Below are 23,864 nucleotides of genomic sequence, written 5' to 3'. Positions count from 1 at the left end.
TAACTTGAGTATTTATTAAGTCTAGTACTCAGTACCTCATTCAAATATGTTACATATTTTTGTTGATACAGTTTTAATGGAAGAAAATTTGTATTCCTAAGTAGTCACCTAAATGTTAAGAGCATATTCACCCCCAAACTTACTGTCTTTTCTTGAAGGCTAGACTAGAAAGCAAATCTCAGATGAGTGGTGACTCATGCCCAACTATGTATTTTATATTCAAAGTATTCATGTGCTTTGAAAAAATATTCAAATTTTTGGACCATCTTTAAACAAAATTGCAATCTGTATTTTTGGGAAGTCTCTTTCAAAGATGAAAAAACATATAATTAGGAGATAGGCTTCAATTTCCCAAAATAATCTTTAGCGACTGTTAGATTGAAGAATTTAATTAATGAATGCATAATAATTTAAAATTACAATTTGCTTAATATTGGCTCTTTAGAACAAGCAGTGATTACCAGCTTATGTTCTAAATCCCACGCAGCTGTTCCTTCACAGTCTGCTTAGGATCCAAGCCAAAAGTGTTTAATGCTAATTTCTTGAAAATGTTTTTGCATTTGTATATATGTCTATGCATATCACACATGCAGCTCAAGGTTACATTTCCTATTTTTTAAATGAGCCAACACTCAAATAATTTAATTGAAAGAGGTCAGCATGCAAAATATGCTTCCCTATAGAAACCTAAAAACTTTGGCTACTTAAATATAATATAAATAGTATGCAGTAGAGAATCTGACGACTGCAACAGTCCAAATATTGCTAAACAATAGCTCGTTATTTTTGCATGGGAGAAAGCATATATAGAAGTTAAAAACTAAGGTTGACTGAAGAACATACATGGGCTGGACCTAGGCCTCTCTGCACATATGTAGCAGATGTGTAGCTTAGTCTTCATGTGGTTCCTGAACAACTGGAACAGGCTCTATCCTAAAAGCTGTTGCCTGTATATGTTCTTCTAGCTGGACTGCCTTATCTGGCCTCAGTGGAAGAGGAAATACCTAGTCTTGCAGAGACATGAGTGCCAGGGTGGGGGAATACTCAGAAGGGGGGACCCACCTGCTCAGAGGATAAGGGAAGGGAGGATGAAGAAAGATTGTTGGAGGGGTGACCAGTGATCAGGAGGGGGTAAGCAAGCAGGATATAAAGTGAATAAGTAAAAAACAAATAAATTAATTAAACTTAAAAATTTGAGGCTGAGGAGTTAAACAAGCCTGGGCTGAACTATGAATTATGAGATATTAGGCAGTTTAGTTACTCTCGTGTGTGTCAGTTTTATTATCTGAAAATGGAGATACATTGGGTTATTTCCTCTAAATATATAGGATCCCTTGCACAGGACAATGCTATGCAAAAAGCTTGTTTCAAATCTAGAACACAATACTTTGGTAATTATCACTATTATTAATCTGTTACTACAATTCAGAAAGAGGATCTCCAGTCTTAGTGTAGTGATTACTTGTATCAATATGAGTTCACTGGGCATCCATGTTTTTTCTGATATTCCTTTTCCTTTCCCATTAAAAAAACATTATTTATAGGAGTAGTGTATCTAGAGATGGATTAAATGGAGAGATGGGTGGAGGGTTGAAGGCAGTGGTTGCCTGTTTAGTGAAGTCACCAGAAGTCTGTTTTTTTTTTTCACTTTATTGTTCCCGATCCAATGGGATAATGTCTTCTTTTACAGGGACCTTGCCCATATTCTGGCTTTCGAGATAGTGAAGGCAGAGAAGAGTCTAGGCAGATTCTTCTCTGGAGACTTGTGCACAAGTTGATCAGTAAATTTTAGCCCCATCTCTTGAATTATAGTGTAGAAACATGCACACACATATATCTAAGAGATGACATAAATGTTGTGGTCTAAAATATGCATTCATTTTCCAGAAGAATAATCCAGGACAAATTTTATTCCTAAGGTAAAGGATGACAGTTATCAGTCAAAAAGAATGGGATATTGTATAAAACATTTCCTTTGACTAGGGCCAAGAGAACTGTGTTTATGTATTGGAAGAATTTCAAGTCGTCATGTGACCTGGCTGGGTCTCAGCTTTTTCTAAGTCTCTTATTTCCTACATGAGTGGAAACATCTTCACCATGTAACACACTAATAATGAACACTTATTGAGGCCTTGCCATGTGGAGATACTAATCTTGTTTTTACATGGACCATCTCACTTACATTTTCTTATCCCTCTGTGAGGCAGACAGTGCCATCCTCACTCTGCAGTCAAGAAGATGAAGGCATGGGATAGTTAAGAAACTTAGGCAGTTGAAGTTTGATTCTAGATTTCCAAACTCCAGAGCTGTGTGTGTGTTCCTGTCAAGAGTCATAACCTGCTTCATTCCCTTCCTGAACTACAGCGTTAGATTCTGGCCTCTGGATCTGTTGTAGCTTAGATCTGATGGTTTAGAAACAACCAACACTCTTTCCATATAGTCCCAGTGGTTAGAAGTCTCAAATACATCTCACTTGGTGACAGTCAGGATATTGCCAGGACTGATTTCTTTGGAGGATCCAGGAAAGAACGCACTTCCTTACCTTTCTCACTGTCAGAAGCTGTCTGCTTTCTTTACTTATATATTATGCTATCTAACTCCTTCTGTTTTCTCCATTTTCACTGTGATTTCTATGTCCATCTCATTAGCATGCCAATCTATTCCATGAATTGCTGTCTTTTAGTTCAAATACCCTTATTTATAAAATGATCTACTTTTTCAGATCCTTCGCCGTCTCCTTTAAAGATTGTTTTTTCCGACATGCACATATCTACTTTTGCTTCTGGCCTTCTTCATCATCCCCTTTCCCATCTCTGTCCTCCCTACTCATAATTACCTTATGCCTGGAAGTCTTTTCTAATCCATTAAATATTTATATGAATTCAATTCGTTCTTAAAATTCAATTTGGTCTTCTACATCTACCTGGAAGCCTTCAAGTAATCTGTCTTGAATTATCAGATACTTTCCATCTTTTACTCAACATAATACCTTTTATTCATTTATATACTTGTTTGACATGCCACTGAAGATTATTTGCTCCATCATTCTTACTCAATGTGTTTAAGAAGTATTCTTTCAGACATGGATCTGAAAAAGTGCAAAAGTGCAATGAATTTAAGTTTGGGGACTAAGGAGTCATAATCTCATGCTTGTGAGGTTGTTTTAAAAGGTATGTTACAGACTATAAAATACTATTATAAAAAGAACTATTTTGAATATTTAAATATTAACAAATGGCATGTTTTTGTTGGCTATTATATCCTTACATTGTAGTGAGTCTTAGCCAAACCAAGCAACAGTTAGTTGGTAAGTTATTCAGCCTCCTTTTTCTTTATAGAAAAGATGAATGCTAATGACAGTCACTTAATGTGTTTAGTAAACTAATAATGTACTAATGATAGACAGAATTGTATCCAGTATACAAATCCAGAATTTAATCAATTATATGTAATCAACACAAATACTTTAAAGTATTTTATAATTAGTAAAATTAATTTATTAATAATATTTAAAAAATAATGAGACTTTTACTGAGGTTAGCCTATTTCCATCTGTGGAGTCCAGCTTATAAAGAATGGGGCACTGTGCAAAGCAATTATCTGGAAAATCATCTTGCATGTGAATCTAGCTCACAATTCTAATTCTTGGGCTTATTTTGCTTCTGTCTATGAATATTTAGTTTACTACATCACATGAAAATTGTAAAGTTCCTACAATATAACACTTTGTATGTTGCTCATGTTTAATAGTAGAAGCCTATCTCTTCCTCTTTTTATTTATAATTAGTTATTATGTTTAAAACTGTTTAGTCTGAATTTTACATTAACTGGACTATGTGGACCACGTAAGTTGAATTCTGCAGAAAAAGCAGAAAATGATTTGTTAGCATGCTAAACATCTGCCCAATTCTGTGTAAATAGCCAACTATTTCCCAAAATTCATTTTGACATTGAGGTTGCTACTGAAAAATTCTCGTTTAGCACTGTGTGCATATTCATGGTATTAATAGAGAACTTTGTCTTATCTATGCCAAGGCTGCTTTAATTAACTTGGATTGTAGCCAAAATACATCAAACCTTTACAGTATTATGGTGCAGGCAGTTGGCAAAGGAACTTGGCTATCACATCTTATCTATGTATGTACTTTTAAAATTAATAAACATTTGCATGGACTTTATCACTTAAAGTCAGCCACAGTCTCTCCAAATACCCTTTGCTTTAGAAAAGTGCAACGTGGACTTCTGGGAATACAGAAGGTGATTTGTTATATGAGTTGCATCTCTGTATGCTGTGATGAAGTATTTTACAGAAACAACTTCAGGGAAGAGAAGCTTATTTTTACTTTCAGTTGAGAAGACACAGAGCATAGTAGTAACTCTGTCCATGGACTGTTCACATCTTGGTGGATCAGCAAGCAGTGATAGAACCAGAAACCCAGTCTGCCTATAGCCCTCAATGTCTGCCTCAACTTTCCAAAGCTTCGCCACTGGGGATGGGGTGGGGAATGACACCAAGTATTCGACCAATGAGCCCGTGAGGGACATACTTCATTTAAAAGGCAGTAAATTTTGAATACCTGTAAAATTTGACTATAACTACTTATTTCCTTATACTTTTTGTAACTGGTATGTTCTTACAGTACACAAATGGATGCATCATTCAGTTTTTGCTCAAGTTTTAATTAGAATTTCGCTGGGCTAAAGAATCAGATACTCAGATGTTTCCCAGCTTTTCCAAATCCCAGAATGTGTAAAATTTCTCATTATACATTTAATTTTGAATTAGCTATAGTATTGTTTTTGGTAGTTAGAAATAAATGCTATGTCTTTCCATCATTGGGGAAATCTATGATGTTTAGAAAATGTTTTATTTTCTGAGTATATGCTTTGGAGATCAACGTGCTCGAAAGGGAACAGGATGGCACGGCGAAGAGTACCATCTACTTAAACATCACAACAAATTTCACGACATGATTGTTTTCACAAAGCTTCATTAGGGTATTAGTCATATGCGATGAAAACACGCAACTAAGTATCTAACACTGGCTATCACATTTGGCCAAACTTAAGACTCACCTAGGGATAAATAAAACTTCTGCCTGTTAACATCATAATGTCTTGGAGCAAAGTTGCAGCACTTTGATTTTTAAAACTCTTGAGATGATTGGAATGCCTAGTCAGGTTTGTGAGTTACATGGACGAATACCTTGCCTTTTCCTGCCATGTTCTCTTCTGGCATATATGTAACATCTGTATATACTCACGTACATGCATATATACTTGTATACACACACACACACACACACACACACACACACACACACACATATATATATATATATATATATATATACTTGTATATATATACATGCATATACATACATATAAGTGCATATATACTCAGAGATAATGAGATGTCACTTAAGGTTTGCATTTGATAATTATACCCTGATAATAATGATATTTATTGTCATGAAGCTAATTCCGTGAGAAGTGCTGTCCACTCTTACTAGCTGTCTTAATGTATAGTCTCTTGCTTACGCTTCATCATACTTATGTGGTGCATTTGTTATTCCCATTTTAGTGGTAATGAATGTGAGCAAAGTGATGGCGAAATCCTTGCTTAATATCACACTACTGTGAAATTTTAGAGCCAAAACTCCTAATGGACTTCAGGCATGCTTTTCTATACAGTCTTCACAGTTTTCTAATTAAGTGGTAATACGTAGGGGGGGGGAACCCATCAGATGATCAGATAATGGAGCAGGGTGGTGGGAGGGTATAGAGGACTTTCGGAGAGGAAACTAGGAAAGGGGATAGCATTACTATGGAAATGTAGGTAAGGAAATCAGAGATATCTACTTCTGTTTGTGCATTAACTGCTATAATTTACTAAATAATGCACTCTATGCTTTATTGTATTTCTGAAAAGCAAATAAATGTAACTTGGTTTAGAGAATAAAATCTAACTGTAGGCAGAAAGCTTAGAGATGACTTGGCAGTTTCTGATAAACAAGGAGGTTTCTTGTTTAGGGAGCATAGCTTGATACATCAAGTTTGCTTTCCATAAGGTTCTTTGAATTCAGAAAAATGTTTAGTTTGGATAATATTCCACAATTCCTGTAGATGGCAGCAGCTTTCTGTCATTGGGCCTTTGGTCTTGGTGAGAAGCACTTTTGGTTGGCAATCTTCTGGAAATTGCACATAGGAAGGTAATTTGTGATTGCCAAGTACCAAGCAGAGGTATATTTTTTATTTGGTTTTCCAAAAGCAATTTCCTGATATTTGTTTTGAAAGACTACCCAGTTTCCTACATTTGAATAAGGATTGAATCATATTTGTCTGGATCTAAAGAATAAAGATCAACCAAGTTCAGGACATTCTTAAGAAAAGTAGCATTTGTAAGCATTCCCTTATCATTCCTGGAAACTACAAAAGGCAGATGCATGCTCTTTAAAAAAAACAAACAAATAAAATAAAATGACTTGCATGGTTTATATGGAATTCCAAAAGCAATGATCCAATAAATTTACTAACAGTTCCAGTAAATTTGCTTCATGGATCCTGCATCCGATGATTGCCTTCTGCTCTTAGCTTTTTCTGCCTAATATACCATGTAATACGGTTCAAATCAAGAGTTTTATTTGTCAAATCATTCACCGGAGCAGCCAGTGAAATCTTTTTCTCTGTGTAAGACAAATCAAAGCCACTGGTGGTTCTGTTCATGTGGCTTCCGAAAGGGAAAAAAAGCCATTGTGTTCTTAATGGCCTTTAAATACATCTACTTAAACCTTTCCAAAGTTCCTTATTTTATGTTAAATTACATATGAGTATTCAGGCGGATGTAGCTGAGAGAACTTGTGAAGAATATAATTCTTGGATTGAATAACTGGTATTGAGAGGAGGAGATATTTTGATTAGTTATTTCAATACAGCTAGGACATTAACTCTCCAGGCTCAAACACTGGGAACTTTCCCAGCCATGTTTGAATTTAATGAAATGTTGATTCATTTTCTGAATCTCATCCTTCATGGAACTTGTCCAACTCAAGACATTTTGCCTAAGCTATGTTATGGAAGCTGTTTTCTGATGTCTCTAAAAAAACTGTGTTAGTGGTCAAGAATCCACATAAGTTTTGTGAATTAGGAAACCTTGTGCAAAAGTTGACAAAAACAAAGAAACCCTTCACTCCATCAATAGATAGCAGATGTTCTTTTTGTTCAAACAGATCAGAATTGAAGAAGCATCCTACTGTATCAGCTGTACATCGTTGTACATTCCAGGCACCCACAGGACTGTCAGACTAATTACAGGGCAAATCCCTGGAGTGCCTTTATTTCCTCTTACTTTTAGGATCAGTTATATAAAGTTAGCTCCCATGAACATAAATTCTAGAGTCCTCTCCTCTCATTTGGTCTTATGGATATGAATGTCCATTTTGTTTGGTCAACTTTTGAAGAGGGTCCCAAATTCCAGACTTTAGCTTGCATGGAAAATGCTTTAATCACTGTGTCATCTCCCCAGTCTAAGAGCTAAAGTTTCTATAGGTTGGGACCCACAAGGCATTATTATCCATTTTAAATTGCTCTCATTAACTTATAATTCATTGCATGGATTTTTTCAATACATATTTCCGTGCCCACTTTATTCAATATGGTAGTTATGAAAGAGATAGTTTCTTTGACCCCCAAAATTTAGGTTCTTTCAAGGGCAGTAGACTTATGCAACTTCTAACAATGACTTCCCAAATAATTTTAAAAACATGAGCACTAATTCCACAGAATAACCATAATATTTATATTGAATAACAGACATGAGACTCCAATATTTTATAACTTATATGTGATCTATGTTTAGGAGAACAATTCTATAAAATTTATTTTATTTAAATTAAAATAAAAATATGATATATGCATGATGATGCATGAAAGTTCCACTTTTATATACAGTGACCATAGAATAATTCAAACACCAAAATAGGGAGGAACTAGAAAAGTTGTCATGTTCTGTGAGCATAAATACAGACATAGGTGTGCCATAACCTTTTACATCACTCACAAATGTGAGGTAGACATATCTATTTAAATGGAGAGGATGTATTCATCTTTAGAAATTCACACACCTCCTGCTACTTAAATAAACTAAACCTTTACTTTATTCATGAGCTACAGCAGAGAATCATGAGACCGTATCATGAGCCTCAGTTTGTTTATAACTGTGAAAAGGTTTCAACAGTGACAAAAGATGTCCATAGGATATCCAAGTACTAAACTGTTTTAAATAAGAGGCTGGGTATCTGCAGATTTGTTGTTCATGGGGCCCCTACCTCCTATAAATAGGGAGTAACCACTGTATTATTTAAATTAAAGTCATTTACTGCATGTTTCTAAAAGCTAGAGAAGTAATTTGAAATAAAACAAATGTCTGAAGGGGTAAAAAGGTTTCATTTCCCTTGATTGTAGCCCGTTTGTACATGTTTCTGTGTGAGTTAAAGTTGTTTGACACAAAGTTACACCCACAAAACTTCTAGAAAATACATATTAACAAAGAAAAGTTATCTTAACTTTGTTTTGTGTGTACTTCCCAGAAATCTCTCCACAAGAATCTTTAAAAAGGTCCTCGGATATCTTAGACACAGGCACACACAAACACATGCACATGTACATACACCCACTCACACACACAGACACACTGCACACCACATACACACACAAACACACACACACACACACACACACACACACACACGGTATACAGATGTTTGTTTAACATAGGCAGATTTGAGAATGTTTTGTGTGTATTAATGATGAGAAATATGCTTTCAGTCATATCCACGCGTTATTGTCTGCTGTATTAAAACATGAGGTTACTGATGGTGTTGAATGAAGAAGACAGTTTGTTGCATTGAAGAAAATAATCATGAAAAGATTTACTGGATCTTTGAACCCATAAAACATTATTATTAGTATTATGCAAAGGAGAGAGACCATCTGTTCTTTGTCTTCACCAAAGCCAGAACGTTAGGAAACAAACTACAGCATGAGGTATTTAGGTTAGAATAATTGAGGAATTTTCTGACAGGATTGTTAAACACTGAAATGAATCAGAAAGAAAGGTTGTGAAATCTTTTTAGACTCCTTTTATTCCCTTGCTAAATGGTGTGATTTATGTTTGGTGTCTGCTAGTTTCTCCCTGAAGCTCAGAGGCTTCTCAAGGTACACATGTTTCTACATATGATTTCATGAAGACTTATTTCCGAATACTAATGTCAGAGGGAGACATGAAAAGCTAATGATCAAATAACCATCAAGATTTGTTAAGCTTTATTGGGCAGTAAACTGTATGTAGAGGAATTTGAAAGCATTTTCTCATTTGAGTAAAGCACCGTTCCAGGCAGTACAGCCTATAAGGATGTACTGTACAGATTGTGTGAACAGATGGTGATGTCACACAGCAAATTGCCCATTGTTGGCAGCAGATTTCCATATTTCTTAAATTTCCTGAGAGGGTTTGCAGAAGAATCACCCCTTCAGCCATCTTTCTCTTATTGTGAGAAAACCAGAAATGCTGGGATGAGATTTAACCAAGTCTCTGTGCACCCGTCAATATCATAGACAGCTTGACCCTTAGGGACCACTTGCTTCTAAGATTCTATGCACACACCAATCATTATGGCTGAGCTTAGGTTTACAGAAGGATTTGGAGTCTTCAGCAGGGTGAGAGCTGTGGTTCTTTCCTCTAAGTGGCTGAACACACTTGTACAAAAGAAGGAAGTAGAGGAACTGGCTTAGTCATATTCTGGAGGTGGGTAACCCATATTTTTAATAGTTCTAGATTTCTGAATCTCCAAATACAAATACCTGTATCCTTCTCATTCTGTTCATCCTCTTTGTATCTCCATTTCTGTCTCTCTGTTTCTGTCCCTCTCCTCTCCTCTGTCTCCTTTTTCTTTCTCATCAAACTCTTTACTTAGTGCTTTCATAATGGATAAATCCTAAGTGTTACCAGAGTGTGTCAATCTTGACTGATGAAACTTTTTATTGCACTTCATACATGCTGCGAGGTTTTTAATTGTAAACTTTAGCAACAGTCCTGAACCTTGATTTCACAACCACGTAAGCTTGCCCAGAATGTCACCAATGGGAATGCAATAGATGCAGTGTAAGTCCAACAGGGAAAAAAACAATGGTGAAAATATGGAAGTTAGCAAAGAATTTGCTAAAATCCTTTGAATTGATGAAAAATGACGACCACTTCTTTTCCTTCCTTCCTTCTTTACTTTCCTTCCTCCTTCCTTCCTTTCTCCTTTCTCTCTTTCTCCTTCCTTCCTTCCTTCCTTCCTTCCTTCCTTCCTTCCTCCCTTTCTTCCTCCCTCCCTCCCTTTCTCTCTCTCTCTCTCTTCTTTATCATTTTCTTCTTTCTGCCTTTCTTTGATAAAGTTCTCAGATACACCTTCCTCTTCATTAGGGCTTCTTGAACCCCTGTGACTATTTCTGAATTCATTTCAAAGTCCTTAAGTGAAAGATCACTGAACAAGATGTCTAGAACACTGAGTGCTAATCAGAGCTTTCTACTGAGTCACCAACACAGACCTCAAAACTGAAACACATTTTATTCATGCTTTGAAGTTGTTTCAAACGTTCTTATTTCAAGTAAAGCAGTCAAAAACAACACAGAAAAAAAACCTATAAAGCCAGATATTTCCATGGTTCGGGTACCTTACAGATTGCAAATTAAGCACCTTGTTAAGAAAGGAATAAATAATTTCTAACTTTTATCACTATCTTCTTGGCTTAGCTTAACATTTAAAAGTAATTCAAGATTTCTTTTAAAATTCTGTCATTCTCATCTATGTGGACACAAGCCTTATTTTCTTTCAAGGCAGTAAGTCTGCAGTAAACACACTTGGGGTCTCTTTAGATAGGCTCAGCTACTAACAACATGAGTTAGTTTTGTTTTGGTAATAGAGAGGTAGAATGGATTCTATAAGATGCTTCCTTTAGACTCACAAGGATACACTGTAGTAGAATCTCCCTTGAATTCTAAGTGCTCTTAAATATCTAAAAATGTTGATGGGATCTCCAAAGATCAGGTGTGATGAGTTTGTTCAAATATGGAGAACATTCCTGCATTCAGCTTTTCAATTCTTAGAAATATAAATTGATATCTTTAGCAAAGCTTCAAGGAGTTATGGATGAAGCAAATGTACATGTTTCTTTAAACAACTATGATTTATAATGTCAACAATATGTTAGAAATAGCTCAGCTTCATGCACTTAGTCTTTTAAAATCTTGGATAAAATAAAGATAGATTCCATCTTAATGAGATGCATTTGATTTTGCTTATTTACCTGTAATCATGTTTTATGATTTGTTTTCAGGTTAATTTTATAAAGCCCCTTACTTTGAAACAATATTAATTTACAAAATGCTGTAAAGATGATACAGAGAATCCCTGTATCTTCATTATTCTCTTCACTATTTTATTTAACCATGCTAAATGGGTCATAAACAAGAAACTAATGTAGGTATGTAAACTAACTTCCTTAATTAAATTTTAGACTTCAGATTTACTCTCCTACTCCAGGATTCAACCTTGGAATCAAGGCTCTCCTTAAGTATAGCCCCTTCATCTCCTGTGATATGTTAAACCATTTCTGATTATCCTCTTCAGGACTGGGTAGAAATCTCCTCAGTTACATTGAGCCGATTATTTCCTCCCAATAACACTGTGACTAGGAGTTGTTGAGAGTATCACAATAATGATCCCATTCTCATCATATCTTATAGGAAAGAACTCACTATCAAGGACTTGCCACTATGGTTGAAGAGCTAAATTACAGCAAATTAAATTTTAGGGATCTGATTGGATTGTAATAGGCATTCATGAAATCTAAAGAGTAGCAAGATCCCAACAAGCTACATAGCAGATCAATTTTACAGGTAGGAAAAGGCAGGGGAAAGCAGTGATGACAAGCAAGTTCCAAAATAAGGGTGTGTGCAAAATCCTGTTGGGGAAATGACTTATTTTGTTCTTGATTCTCAGAGAGCAAATATTTCTCATGTATCAGAAGGACAATCTTCACAGACAAACCACCTAGGTTTTCTACTCGATGATATGGAATCTTATATTGAATGCTTTTTAGTCCTGTGTTGTTATTTTTCTTCAACAGTTTATATTGTCACGTACATATGTAGCTGAATACTATAGTGTTTCCACATTCCTGCAATATAAAGTTACTTCCCTATAATTTTATATTCTATAGAAGTCAACACATATGGTCCATTTTCGACATGTAGCAATGTTTTGACAACTGTCGGTTCAACTCAGCAAAAACAGACATAAGATGTAGTGTTTTCAGGTTTTTGGAGAAAAGTTCTGAATGAAGTTGAGTAGATCTGTGGATCTCTTGAACTTTGAGTTACATTTTCATGTTGCAATACAACATTCAGGTCCAGGATAAGGAACTTTTATTTTCCTGTCCATCATTTAAAATGAAAATGATCCAAAGACCAGTGATATAGTGACCTTTCCAGAGGCACTGAGCTAGGTGTTAAGGATGTGAGCAAGTGTGGACCACCATCATACTGGCCTGGCCCAGATACATAGCACATTTTATGGTCTCTTTATAGTAATCTTGAAGGACAAAAAGTGGTTTGCCCAATGAATACAGTCTTTGGCCTGGGCCTGAGAGCTATATTTTTCTACTATTATTTATTGTGTACTTATTATGTTCTTGAAGTGTTCAAATAGTTTTCATGTTTTATGGTGCTGATATAATAACTTCATAAAATGGTTATTAAGATCCAAATTTAATAGGAAACCGGAAGCTTAAGAGCTTGACCATTCTCTTAGTTGGGGTTTTATTGGTGTGAAGAGACACCATAACCACATCAACATTTATAAAGCAAAAAGTTCATTGGGGCTGGCTTGTAGTTTCATAGATTTAATTCATTATCGTCATGATGAGAAGAATGGAAGTGGGCATGCAGACATGGTGCTGGAGAAGGTTCTGAGAATTCCACATCTTGATCTGTAGATAGCAGAAGAAGACTGCCACACTGAATATGACTTGAGTATATATGAGACCTCAAAGCCTACCTCCACAGTGTGTCCAACAAGGCCACACCTCCTAATAGTGACATTCCTGGTAGGCCAAGCTTTAAAACACATGAGTCTATGGGGGCTATTTCTATTCAAACCACTCAACCGTACTAATAATCTCACCTGGGATTGGAAAAAAATTCTCCATCCTAAAGTATGCACTTTATATGTACACATGTGAAATATACAATTTAAAAATTGTTCATAACAGCAAAATGTCTGGAAATGCAAACACATTGTAACAGTTAAGATGCATAGCTACATCATTTGGACACAAGACAGGTGGTCATGATATTCCAAGTCCAAGTACATCTCGGTATTATTATAGTGCCAAAGTTCTCTAGGTAAATAACTGGTCATTACATGGGGGAAGGCGGCAGCTGAGTTGCTGCTGGAAACAATCTTATTTCAATTTTCTCAGAGTACATTCTTGCAGCTAATTTTTTTCTTTTTAAAATTTGAGAATCTACATTAAAAACAAGTTAGTCATGAAAGCAATAGGGAAACTCAAATGAAAACGTTTGTCTTGATTATTATTTGAAAGAACTTATTTTAGTTATTTAGTTCTTATTTTGCAAAGATACTAAAATGCTATTTTAAAAGTCATCATGTATGGAAAATCCATAAATTCCTGTGTAACTATAAATTTTTTTTCCTTAGAGTTGAGCAAAAGCTATCTGAACATATGCCCAAATATGCAGGTGAAAAGTCCATTCCCCATGTGCATTTGGATAGCACTCTCGACTTGAATACAGGCCAGAAAAAAATGGTTTCTTTTCCATTGTCTTGGCTTTTTTGGGAAATGGTTTTTATATAGTTTGACATTATTCAATCATGGGACTGCAGTAAAGTTTGCCATTCCAAAGCTACCTTTCTATATTTTTGGTGTCTTTTCCAATATTATATTGCAACCAACTCTTCCTCTCTCTGTGTCTCATTCTATTTGTCTCTGCTCTGTCTCTGTCTCTGTCTCTGTCTCTGTCTCATTCTCTCTGTCTCTGTCTGTCTGTCTGTCTGTCTCTCTCTCTCTCTCTCTCTCTCTCTCTCTCTCTCTCTCCTTTCTTCCCTTCTCTGCTCTCTCCTAGAAATATATCTTTTTCTCTTGATGGCCACTTCTGTTACCATTTTTCTTCATCAAATACATCGATCATTACTCGCGTTCTTCTGTCAAATGAAAGAGATCTAGTTATTAGGATATTGTTGTTAGTTTAGTTATCAAATTACTCTAAAGATTGCAGTTTGAAATAGAAACCTTAGTAGCAGCCTAAATTAATACTGCATTTTCATGCACATTAGTACTTCAGATAAAAATGTTAAAATACACAAAATATGTCCTTTTGAAAGTATCCTTTATATGCCCCCGTACAGGGGAACGCCAGGGCCAAAAAGGGGGAGTGGGGGGATAGGGGAGTGGGGGGATAGGGGAGTGGGGGGTGGGTATGGGGGACTTTTGGTATAGCATTGGAAATGTAAATGAGCTAAATACCTAATAAAAAATGGAAAGAAAAATTGTAGGCTGAAAAGAAAGTATATATTTAAGGTGAAAAAGAACAGGTTTGTCATTTAGTAATATCTATTGCATAAGAGCCAGTAGTAGACAGTAGAAATATTAGCAATTAAAATCAAGATCTCTGCTCTCACGGAATATATATTCTAAATATGACAATAGTATACACACATACACACAAGTAAATAACAATGACTAGAAACAATTAAAGTAGAAAATTATATGGTATTATGTACAAGATGATATATTCCATTTATGTATAATGACAATAATAAGGTAAATATGAATGTTTTACATGCAGTAATATGAGAAAAAGGTGGTAAATCCACTTTATTTTATATACATTTAACATTCTGAGGGAAAAGTCAGAAAATTATTTCATATTGATGTATGCTATATTTCTTATGAGAGGCAGTGTAATCTGATATATGTTATTTCATTTAGTTTTCCCCATAACCATGAATTGTAATACAGTCATAAAGCCAGCATTTGTAGGATGATGTCTAGAAAATTTTAGGTTGAATAATGAATAACACTGAATTAAGGTAGGCATGTTGTTGCAGGGTAGCACAGCTAAGGATCCTGGGAAAATGACTTATTTTCCAAGTCTTGCTCTCCTGATAGGTGTATCAGCAATAATAGTGCCCACATTTTAGCATCATTGATGAGCATTTGACATTACTATTTGTTTTTTTATTTAAGTTTTATTGCATTATGATGAGAAAAGAAAAATAATTTCAACTTATCTGAATTTGTTAACATTTAAAAACATATTTTGCATAAATAAACTTACATCACATTCTTCTCTTTTGTATCCCAACTCCTCCTGGAGAGCTCCCTTCAAAACCTGCAATATCTTTAGTTTTTTATCATACTCTTTAAAATTCATAAAATATTGTAACAATAAAATGAGTATTATATAAGTTGTTTGATATAAAACAACAGTTAATCGAACAGTTAATCAAACATCTTGTAGATGTTTGTCTACAGCAATACGGAAAATACGTATGTTTTTCTCAATATAAATTTTAAATAAATCCAAATATATTAAGTGTATGTTACTTTAAAATAATATCACTATTTGTTTTTTTAATGAACATAAATAGATAAACTCTTTTTGTTTGTTTTGTTCTTAGTAGAGCTTAAAATCTTGGCTCTTACTGTGGTACAAACACAAAATGATAACAGTTTTTGGACATTGGAGTTCATTGTACTTGAAATGTCCCTCACATCACCAAAGGATTTTTATCTCCATAGTAGATAAGCTAAGAGTTGACAGTTCTGCTGTACCAAGGAATGAATTGTAGGCACAATTTTTGGATACAGATTTCGTGCTATAGTCAAAGCTATTTGACTTGAGTGATTGTCTTCATTCTCAGCTCACAGGTTACAGGTTATATTCATTTAAGAAATGGTGTGTGTATTAAGATGGTTTATCCATGAAGTCATTCATCAACTTTTTCAATGAACAATGACTCTGCTTGGAGGGTGGCACAGACGTTAAGTGAGGGTAAGATTCTGTTTCATTGGCTGTGATGATTTTGAAAAGCATTTATCTCAGAATTAGAGTAACTTACAAGGTCTTCTTCTTCAAAATTGATACAATAATTATGTATATCAAACAAAGCCTTCAGTCTCACTCTTTGCTGTTCTCTTACAAGCCACCTCCCAAATTAATTGTCTACAATTCTTTTGGCTGTATCAATACTTTTGAAATGTGTAAGCTGTTCTGAAAACCAGAATAGTGTAAAAACATCAAATAAACAATACTACTAATAGAGAGGCTGAGATAGAAGCATGATTTCAAGACCATTAAATAGCACATAACAAGACCCTGTCATGTACAAACAAGCAGAAAGTGTATACGGATTGTACAATATTGGACCTATTTCTCCCATTACCAAATTAGAGAGACCATGGGATGACAGCCTACAAATATCTAATTCCTCATATTTTTGAATGTCAATTGATTAGGATAAAAAAATTAGTTTTCATATTTTGAGATATTAAGGAAAAGTGGTTGTTACTTCCTGTTAATTTTCTTGTTAGAGGTCAAATTATTTTTGTGTGGGTTTGTTGAAAGATTACTTTCTTGCTTATTCTAGGGTGTAGTTTCACTCCTTGTGTTGGAGGTTTCCATCTATTATCCTTTGTAGGGCTGAATTTGTGGAAAAATATTGTGTAAAATTGGTTTTGTCATAGAATATCTTGCTTTTTTCATCTATGGTGATTGAGAGTTTTGCTGGGTATAGTAGCCTGGGCTGGCATTTGTGTTCTCTTAGGGTCTGTATGACATCTGTCCAGAATTGTCTAGTTTTCATAGTCTTTGGCAAGAAGTCTGGTGTAATTCTGATAGGTCTGCCTTTATATGTTACTTGACCTTTTTCCTTTACGGCTTTTAAAATTCCTTGTTTAGTGCATTTGGTGTTTTGACTATTATGTGACAGGAAAATTTTTTTTCTGGTCTGACCTATTTGGTGATCTGTAGGCTTCTTTTAGGTTCATGGGCATCTCTCTCTTTAGGTTAAGGAAGTTTTCTTCTTTAATTTTGTTGAAGATATTTACTGGCCCTTTACGTTGGGAATCTTCACTCTCTTCTATACCTATTATTCTCAGGTTTGGTCTTCTCATTGTGTCCTGGATTTCTGGATGTTTTGGGTTAGGAGCTTTTTGCTTTTTGCATTTTCTTTCACTATTGTGTCAATGTTTTCTATGGTATCTTCTGCACCTGAGATTCTTTCTTCTATCTCTTGTATTCTGTTGGTGAGGCTTGCATCTATGACTTTTGATCTTTTTCCTAGGTTTTCTAATTCTAGGGTTGTCTCCCTTTGTGCTTTCTTTATTGTTTCTAGTTTCATTTTTTAGATCCTGGAAGTTTTTGTTCCTTTCCTTCACCTGTTTGATTGTGTTTTCTTGTAACTCTTTTAGGGATTTTTGGGTTTCCTCTTTAAGGGCTTCTAGCCGTTTACCTGTGTTCTCTTGTATTTCTTTAAGGGAGTTATTTATGTCCTTCTTAATGTCCTCTATCATCATCATGAGAAGTGATTTTAGATATGAATCTTGTTTTACTGGTGTATCGGGGTATCCAGGACTTGCTATGGTGGGAGAATTGGGTTCTGATGATGCCAAGTAACCTTGGTTTCTGTTGCTTATGTTCTTAAGCTTAACTCCTGCCATCTGGTTATCGCTAGTGCTACCTGCCTTGGATATGTCTGACTGGAGCCTGTCCTTCCTATGATCCTGGTTGTGTCAGAACTCCTCCGAGTCAAGCTGTCTCTGTGATCCTGTGATTCTGGGATTCTGTGATCCTGAGTGTGTTGGAGCTCCTGGGAGTCAAGCTGCTTTTAGGACTTTAAGATCCTGGTGTGACCAAGCTCCTGGGATCCTGGGATTCTCTGATCCTGGGCATGTTAGAACATCTCGGAGTGGAGCTGCATCTGGGTGTTGGGCTGGCTGTGGAGCTTGCATCCAAGCTCTGTTCAGGGCGCTGGCCCAGACAGATCAGAAGCAACCCATGCCACTGGTCTGGCAGAGTTCCTGTGTGCCTGGGTCCTGCCAGTCCCAGTTACTCCCAGTGTTGGGGACACATGTGTCATCCTCACCTCTGATCCTCTGATCTTGGGCATGTTCTATATTACTATTTCTAAATTGTCAGTTTCATTATAGTTAGCATTTGATATAATTCTTCACAAGGGAGGGACTGGCAATGTTCATAGGCACAATTCAGAAGGTATTTTGGAACATGTAAAAATCTAGTATTGAAAAGGATTATTAGGGAACAAAAAAAAATCAAACATAGTGATTCCAGGATATATTTTAAAGCTCTTCTTAAATTTTGGTGTAGAATCTAGAGAATTAAGTTGGTATTTCTTTCATAAGCATCATTCGTGTGTGGTATTTCCAGGAAACATGGCAAAGTGCTGTTATGATTCTTGTTATGCTTTCCACCTACCTCAGAACATTAAGATCCATCCTTCAGTTTTATGTGGAGATGAAATCCAGTTCTGCTCAAGAAAGTAGAAATAAAAATGGATTGGTTTTCCAAGACTTGCTTTTAAGTCCATCGTCTTAGATACATCTGATAGATTTATTGCCTTGATGAAATCACTTCAGTCTTCTTACCTATAGAGATGAAATAGTAATAGCTGTCTGAGAGTGTTGTCATGAGGATAGAGTATTATAAAAGGCTTAAGTGTCACTTACAAGCAAAATAAAATATATAAAAAAATTCAACTAGTTTTTTTTAGGCAGGTGACTGTACTGAAGTAGTCAGGGATGTACAAAATTTTGTAAATTTGCCAACACTTGAGCATTTCTACTAACATGGCTTCTTGAAAGGCCTATCCACTTTAAAGGCCTGATTCATTCCATGTTATTTCACGTCAGTTTACTGTAATACAAGGCCCAAACACACTGGTAAAAACAATCTGTGAAATTGATTTGCTCACACAACTAAAGGCCAAAGACAGGTGAAGATTGAACCAGTGGGTTATTAAATGCAACTTAGGACTCAATTTCTTCCCATTTTGTGTTTCTGTATTCCTATGTAGCTCCCAAGACTCTATGTGCCCCAAGACTCCTATTCTTGTCTTACATGTAGAGTCTCTCCTAGTATCCTGGATGTAAACTAACAAATATTCAGATTTTGTTATTTATCAACTTTTGGGCCACACATCCATAAAGAGATAAATGAATGAAGTTAGCTCATCTTTAGTCATACAGTCCATCCTTGTGCCTGATGTGGGAGCCATTTTCACCAGAGCCACTGCAAATCTAATTAAAAGCCTTCAAGTGTCTTTAACTTTGTGGGAGCAGGGCCCTGAGTGAATATGTATTGTTGGCATGAGGATGGTCATGTGAAAGATGTCAATACTTTAGGTACAAGGAGAATAGTAATGCTTCTCCTGGTCAGAGGACAGACGGTCACAGTGTGCAGAAAGCACTGAGCACAGTTTTCTTCTTCTATATGGCTGCTGCCTGAGACAGCTGCTCTACAAAGACTCCCTACTGAGATGATCTAACTAGCCTCTCAGTTCAGCCTGTATCTAATAAATGTCATGCTGGTGTGTCACATCGGAACACATGGCCCACCCAACTTCAACTTTTGCTTCTTCTTCATTTCCTTATATTTAGTGTATGTGTGTGTTTCTTTTTTTCTTTTCTTTTCTTTTCTTTTCTTTTCTTTTCTTTTCTTTTCTTTTCTTTTCTTTTCTTTCCTTTCCTTTCCTTTTCTCTTTTCTTTTCTTTTCTTCTCTTTTCTTTTGTTTCTAACTTAATGGTATGGTTCTATGAAAAAATCTTTAGAAAATAATGTTGTTTAGCATAGACTATGAATATTGTTTATGTCATAGGCTGGAGTAATAAAGAGAAGAACAAATGAAATGGCCATCACAAAGTATGTTCTGTACATTAGCTAAACTGAGCAGGTGGGAATTACTCTCAATAATAGAGTCAGTGGGATTAGTATGCAAGGCTATGGTGGAGCTTTTGGTGAGAGAGGTCGTATTGAGTATTTACAGTTTTCCTGTGTATTCATGGTACAACAGAATACATCATCACTGAGATCTCACGTCCAGGTGCCAGGTTCCCTCTCTGTGAACTCCTTTTCCTCTGGAAGGCTGGACTTTTTCATCTGTAAAGGGGAGCTTAACATCAACAATATACGTGATTATATTTTGAAAAACAAGTAAGAGAATTCAAGTAATCCATGAGGCACAGAGAAGTAAAGCAAATTTAATCTTTACCAGAATTATTTTTTTATTTTCTATGGAAGTCCCTTGAACATACACAGGGTAGAAAATTTAAGTGACATGCACAAAAATGTGTAGTATGGTATTCAGTTTGTGACTATTTCTTCGTTATGGGACCAAATTATCTTGCAGAGACAGGATCATGCCCATCTTGGAGGAAAGACCTCATTCTGTCTGCCACTCATTAGAGGTATAGAAAGCCATCATTTCAGGGTGACCTAGTAACTCATGTTAGGATGTTCTTTGCATAGTGGCAGCACTTAAAACACAGTATCTGACAGTTGGTTTTGAAGAAGAATAAACTAGAACTTTCCCACTTACATTGAAAGTCTTCACATAAAATACAAGCTTCCAGTAAAATTATTGAAGGCACTAATAAAGACAAATATTCTAAAAAGAACAAATGTTTATTCTTCTCATTCCTCCGCACTGACATTGAAAACCATCCCAGCCTGAAATAATTTTGATTTATTATTTTATTCCATTTAAAATATTGTTGTAACGATTCATATATCCATGCAAATATTACAGCAAATGTATCTTGCTCTTAATTTGAGTTTATCTGTAATAAGAAATTAAACCAACCAAAACATACTGCTGAGCATATACTTAGATATATCTACACTCTTAAAATAACAAATTTGATTAATCAACTTTCATCCTATTGGTGAGCAACTGACATGTCAGTCTGGGTTTGGTATCAGCAATAGTGCATGGTGTCATGTTTCTGACCTTTTAAACTTTGGAGTTATTTGATTTCTTATGTAATTTCTACTTATGTTAAACAATTTGTGCAAAATATATCACAGGCCTTTATAAAATCTTTAAAAATAGTAATTTTTTTATTGATCTCATAGAGTTAGATTAACATAACTGTTATTTACATTCCCTGTAATACTGGCTGTGTTGCTTTTGGTGTCTTAATGGAAGACCATATCAACTCTTAGTATAACTTACTAATGATTTAAGAATATTATATATTTAAATATGCAAGACAAAACATTTTGAAACAAGCAAAGGAAAAAGAAAATTAGGAAGAAAATATAGATGGTCTTTGGCATGATATTAATGTAAAATGTTGCTGGGAAGGATATATAAATATGCTCCCTAACTCTGAACATCAAACAGATAAGAAAACAACAACAACAACAACAACAACAACAACAACAACAACAACAAGGTCATCCTGTTTAAAACAATGTATGCTATATGCTATTAAAAAATGCCATTGGTCATGAAAAGCATAATTCTTTTACACCAAAAAAGAAGAAAAAAAATTGTACTATGATGTTTTCTTAGTTTGACTTTTTGACCAGGAGGAACTATACCCTTGAACTATAGACCAAATTAAATCTTTTCTACCTTTACATTGCATTCGTCAGATGTTTCATCTTAGTAATGAGTAATTAATATAGCCTAAGAAGAAGAATGCTGAGGAATTGAGATTTTATTTTAATTCTTGTAATGGAAAACTGAAACCAACGGAGGAGCCTAGGTTTATTTTGATATTACATAAATGATAACAGAGAGGCAAGATGAGCCACCTCCAGCATGGTACAGGAGTAGTCCTTGTTGAGTCAGGCTTCTTTATGTGCTACATATGTGACTCTGGAAAGTTACCTCCTCTTTTGACTCTTCATTCCTTTACGCATAAAATACCTGCAGGAGTAGGCATGTTAGTATTACAGAGACACTGTGAGAACTAAATAAGCTAGCTTATATAATAAAGCATCAGATGAAGTTCAGGGAACATTACTTTAAGAGTTACAGACTAAAGTAAGAAATACGCAGTTGAGATTTCAAAAATAAAAACAAGACAAAACTCAAAAAGAACAGTGAAGCCACAATGGCAAACAGTACAACCCAGAGTTCCAGGAAATAGCAGTGATATGGAGATGACTATAAAGAGCCACAGGGGAGTTGGAGGTTTAATGGAACTATTAGATATGTTAGTTTTGTGGTGATTGTGCAACTCATAAGCTTGGCAGAGTTTACAAGGCTGTAAATTTTTAATAGAAATTTACTCTGTGTGTCTTTCTGTCCCTATCTCTGTCTCTGTCACTATCTGTCTCTTCCTCCTCCCACCCACTCATTTGTGTGCGTGTGTGTGCGTTATGTGTGTGATGTGTGTGTATCTCTGTGTCTGTGTGTGTCTGTGCCTATGTGTGTCTCTTTATGTGTGTCTATGTCTGTGTGTGTCTCTATGTGTGTCTCTGTGTGCCTATGTGTGTCTCTGTATGTGTGTTTATGTCTGTGTGTGTCTCTGTATGTGTGTCTCTGTGTGCCTATGTGTGTCTCTGTATGTGTGTCTATGTCGGTGTGTGTCTCTGTATGTGTGTCTGTGTGTCTGTGTGTCTGTGTGTTATGTGTGTCTATGTATGTGTGTATATGTGTGCACGTGTGCATCTGTGTCTGTGTATTTCTCTCTGTGTGTGTCTGTGTGCTTCTCTCTGTGTGTGAATGTGTATGTGTGTTTTTCTCTGTGAGTGTGTCTGTGTGTCTGTGTGTGTATATCTGTGTCTGTATGTCTGTGTGTGCATGTGTGTGTGTCTGTATGTATGTCTGTGTATGTGTGTCTATGTGTGTGTATATGTGTTCGTGAGTGTGTCTATGTATTTCTGTGTGTGTGTCTGTGTGTTTCTCTGTGTGTGTATATGTGTCTCTGTGTGTGTATCTGTGTCTCTGTGTGTGTCTCTGTATGTGTGTCTATGTGTATGTATGTTTGTTCTCTGTGCCTCTCTCTGTATGTTTCTGTGGGTGTGTCTATGTATCTGTGTGTGTGTGTGCCTGTGTGTCTCTCTGTGTGTGTAACTGTTAAAGGTTAGGAAGTGGACAGCAAGATGGCTGTGTTTAAAGACATATGCCGTCAAGCCTGATGACCAGAGTTTGACCTCAGAGAGCCACATGCTGTATGTGGAGGACAAACTCCCACAGATTGTCGTGCACCCACCACACCATATTCTAGCATGCATGGCCACACTCATAGACCCAAGGAATAAATAAAGAATATGTAATTCAAGCATTTTTAGAGTAGGGAAATATAGAGTCATAAAAGACAAGGCCTGGAGACCCCATGGACTAATAGACAAATGCTAACAAATAATAAATTGCATTTGAAAGTACATGTTGAATAGTTATATACTCTGTTCCTGGATATAGACATAAACAAAATACTCTGGAAAATAGAATGTTAAACTTTTGGATCTGATGAAACCTTCTTTGTTGTACAGAGCTAAAAATGCTTGAAATCCATGAGATGGATCAGAATATAAAATCACTTGTGTCCTACCTGCTGACTTGAGTTTAATTCTCAGACTCACAGAGTAGGATAGACTGGAACCCTCAAATTGTCTTCTGAAATCCATATATATCTTATAGTGCACACACACACACACACACACACACACACACACACACACACACGCATGTGCACATACACATACACATACACATTAAAAAGCTAGAAATCTGTAAACATGAGGTGATTAGTAGGAGGGGGAT

This window comes from Mus musculus, chromosome 10, assembly GCF_000001635.26.
Source record: "Mus musculus strain C57BL/6J chromosome 10, GRCm38.p6 C57BL/6J".
Classification (NCBI taxonomy): domain Eukaryota; kingdom Metazoa; phylum Chordata; class Mammalia; order Rodentia; family Muridae; genus Mus; species Mus musculus.
This window is presented reverse-complemented; position numbering follows the sequence as displayed.